Source organism: Sinocyclocheilus grahami, unplaced genomic scaffold (assembly GCF_001515645.1).
Source record: "Sinocyclocheilus grahami isolate Dianchi unplaced genomic scaffold, SAMN03320097.WGS_v1.1 scaffold178.1, whole genome shotgun sequence".
NCBI lineage: Eukaryota > Metazoa > Chordata > Actinopteri > Cypriniformes > Cyprinidae > Sinocyclocheilus > Sinocyclocheilus grahami.
The window spans coordinates 165,449-169,654 of record NW_015505357.1 but is presented as its reverse complement, the minus strand read 5'-3'; positions in this window follow the sequence as shown (position 1 = coordinate 169,654).

Sequence of the window (4,206 nt, the reverse complement as noted above, 5' to 3'; positions counted from 1 at the left end):
TAACAGGCCACAGATTAGATGAGTCAGCCATACGGCTTGAGAAGGCCTTAGACTTTCTATCACGTGATAAAACAGAAATAGAGAAAACTACAGGCACACTGGGTTCCCGCTTGCTCTGTAAACATTTGTGAATGTTGCTGTGCAAAGAGCTGTTATCAGTTGTTTTTGGTTCACCTACAACAGATGGAGGGTTTGGGCCTTGGCGTTGTGGCAGCGGCCGGAGAGCTCTCACTGGAGGAGGAAGACGAGCTGGGCCCACAGGCTTTGGTGGTTGTGGGGCCCGCCGTTTTTTAGTTGATAATTGGGGGCTTGCAGCAAAAGAGTGGGAGAGTCAACACAATCCTTAGATATACAAAAGACAAGTACTGACCAAATGTCACTTGCTGGCATTGATAGACATCTTTAAATAGAGCAGCTACACCTCCACCTCTCCTAACAGTCCTGCAAACACTCATGAAAGTGAAGTTAGGAGGGGCTGTTTCATTGAGGACCGTTGCACTGCAGCTGTCTTCTAGCCATGTTTCGTTAAGAAACATAAAATCCAGGTTGTTAGTGGTTATTAAGTCATTGATTAGAAATTATTTATTTTTTAGTGAGCGAATGTTTAAAAATGTTAACTTGATGGCATTGCATTTTGTCTCAACAGCAATATTAGTTTGATGCATAACAGGCCACAGATTAGATGAGTCAGCCATACGGCTTGAGAAGGCCTTAGACTTTCTATCACGTGATAAAACAGAAATAGAGAAAACTACAGGCACACTGGGTTCCCGCTTGCTCTGTAAACATTTGTGAATGTTGCTGTTCAAAGAGCTGTTATCAGTTGTTTTTGGTTCACCTACAGCAGATGGAGGGTTTGGGCCTTGGCGTTGTGGCAGCGGCCGGAGAGCTCTCACTGGAGGAGGAAGACGAGCTGGGCCCACAGGCTTTGGTGGTTGTGGGGCCCGCCGTTTTTTAGTTGATATCTGAGGGCTTGCAGCAAAAGAGTGGGAAAGTTTGGTCCCAGCATAAACCGGTTCCTCCATTTTCTGTGAGAAGCTTAGAAGTGGAGATGCTGGAGAGAGGGATAATGTGTCTGGTGAGAGGGGCTGTGGCGCTGGTGTTTCTGGTGGCTGAAATATGTTGTCCTGGCTTCCCTGGCTGTTTTCCAGAAAGTCGTCCTTGGGTGCTGAGTCTTGGAGCTGGTCTGATACGTCACAGTCTGTCTGTGATGAGCTCTGTGGGCAGGGCTCAGCCAGGATGGTGCCCATGAGCAGTGCTTGTTGTGGCTGCGTGTTATCAGTGTCCTTGTGGGATGTGTCGATGTGTCAATGACTCGGAAGCTGATATGAAGTCCAGTCGTCACTCACTCTGGTGTGTAATAAATAAGTGTGTATATATTTATATATAGTGCTGTCAAACAATTAATCACGATTAATCGCATCCAAAATAAGTTTTTGTTTACATAATATATGTGTACTGTGTATATTTATTATGTATATTTACAAATACACATGCATGTATATATTTAAGAAAAATTTTGTTTATATATTAAATATATTTATATATAATATAAAATATAAGAATATAAATGTATATACATGTAAATATTTTCTAAATATACACTGTATGTGTGTGTATTTATATATACATAAATATACAAAAACTCTTATTTTGGATGCGATTAATCGCAATTAATTGTTTGACAGCACTAATATATATATATATATATATTAGTGCTGTCAAACAATTAATTGCGATTAATCGCATCCAAAATAAGTTTTTGTTTACATAATATATGTGTACTGTGTATATTTATTATGTATATTTACAAATACACATGCATGTATATATTTAAGAAAAATTTTGTTTATATATTAAATATATTTATATATAATATAAAATATAAGAATATAAATGTATATACATGTAAATATTTTCTAAATATACACTGTATGTGTGTGTATTTATATATACATAAATATACAAAAACTCTTATTTTGGATGCGATTAATCGCAATTAATTGTTTGACAGCACTAATATATATATATATATATTAACATATTGATAGATTAACATCTCAATAAATAAATTATATATATATATATGATTATATAATCTATATGTGTGTGTGAGAAATTAATCATATTTATAATATATTATCATTTTTAATATATATTTTGATTAATTGCCTGCAGAATGGATGGATAAAATAAGATTAATTATTATTATATGAAGTCATTACATTTCTATGTCCATCTGTCTGTCTGCCTATCTATCGATCTATCTTTTTTTTTTGAGAGAGAGAGAAGCTGAGATCTGTTTGAAGAGTGGTTTGGAGAATGGATGGATAGATGTCCAATTCACAGAGGACAGCTCAAGTCCCAACCTGTCCATAAAGGCATCATTTCTTATAGCACCAGTGGGAGAAAAGCCAAACTGGCTCTAAAAAAGGCAGCGACAATGGATTATCACCAGAATACATTCCCCTTATAGAGATGATAAAAATAAAGCCACAGCTACGAGTGTAGTAAGCGGCTTCATTCATCACTACTGCAGCCTCAGATTTATCAGACTCACACACCGTGTTCTGGATGAAAGTTTATTGTGATGTTATCTTCTCTGCACTCCACACATGGTGATAAACCAGTATAAACAACCATCACTGCACCAAAGCCAAGAACCCCGGCAACATTCACAAGACAAGCTCAGAAAGACACATTAAGTGCTCTAAGATCAACTGAGATGAACAGCTAACATGTTAACCATCTGTTTAAGCACTATCTAAATAGTCTGATAATCTGTGAGTTCCTGCTCTGATTTCACTGTGCACACACGCACACACACACACACACCATCGTCATTTAGACGCATCATGTTGTGCTGACGACATTACAGAACAAATGACAAGTAACCATCCTGACAAATCACACTGACAAATTCACTCTTAATTTATGGAGAAAACATAAAATACAAATCAAATAATAAACATAAGTGCTAGTCGAATAAGAGGATACTTTTAAACCAATGTAAAAAATTATACAAAGTTGAAGACAATTAAAATGATTTAAAAGAAAGCATAATTATTTCTTGGTTTTACATACATCATTAGAAGTCCACATATATTCAGTAAATAAATAAAGCACAATGAAAGTTATATTGAAAGCAAAACCTTGATTATTTAGGGTGCAACTACAGAGCTCCGTCACAAAAATGTATATGGAAATAAAATGTCACTTATTAAACATATATATGAAAAAATTATGGTTATTTTGTGACTGAGTAAACAAGACTGTTTTTAACAAGGAATACATGTCAGCATAAATTTGATATATAAACTGCTGTGTATCATATTTAGCTGACTTTCTCCTGGTATTTTGGCTTGTTCAGTTTCTAGTCAGTGACGACATCCTGCGTTGTGCTGCCACACTTAAAAATATGCTGCAAACGTAACTATCCCAAATATAAAATTTGGGTCTGCCAACAGAATGCTTTAGTGTTGTCAGAGAGACATCACTTGTGTATCATTTCAACACATTTTTATAACTGGGCAGGCGTCAATGAAACGTTTATAAATATAATTTGAGCTGTTCTAGGAGATATCTTTGTCTGCTGACGCACATCCCAAAGACAGCTTAAATATTTAAGAAATATAATTCTCGAAATACCAGATCAAATCAGATTAAATTCCTCCATGATTTAAAAAAGTGGCCTATTTTGACAGTTCAAAATGGGCTTTGTTCAGAATGGAATACTAGCATACTGCTCACTGTGCAGTATACACTGCATTCAGCATACTGCACTTTAAAAAAAATTATGCAAGTTAGAATGCATTATGCAATGATAAAAAATGTTAACAATAGTATGCCACACTGTTGTCACATGACCACACTATATTCATATTGAGTTCTGCAAGGGAAAAGATTGTTTTGCACTTTTTATGCAGTATGCATGCAGATTTTCCAGTAAAAAAGTAATGAAAATAATAATAATAAATGATAACAGTAATAGTTTTTTTTTTCATTTGAGCTGTTTTTAAAACCAGCTTACATAAAAAGACATATTATAATATGTAATTATTTTACCTTAAAGTAATGAGAATGAGATTTTTGCATTATGGCATTAAGAATTAGATGGGGGAAAGGGTGTATAGTTGTAAAGAAAATAATATAAAAAATTTAAATCTTAATAACAATAATAATAATAATTAAAAAAAAATGCTTTTA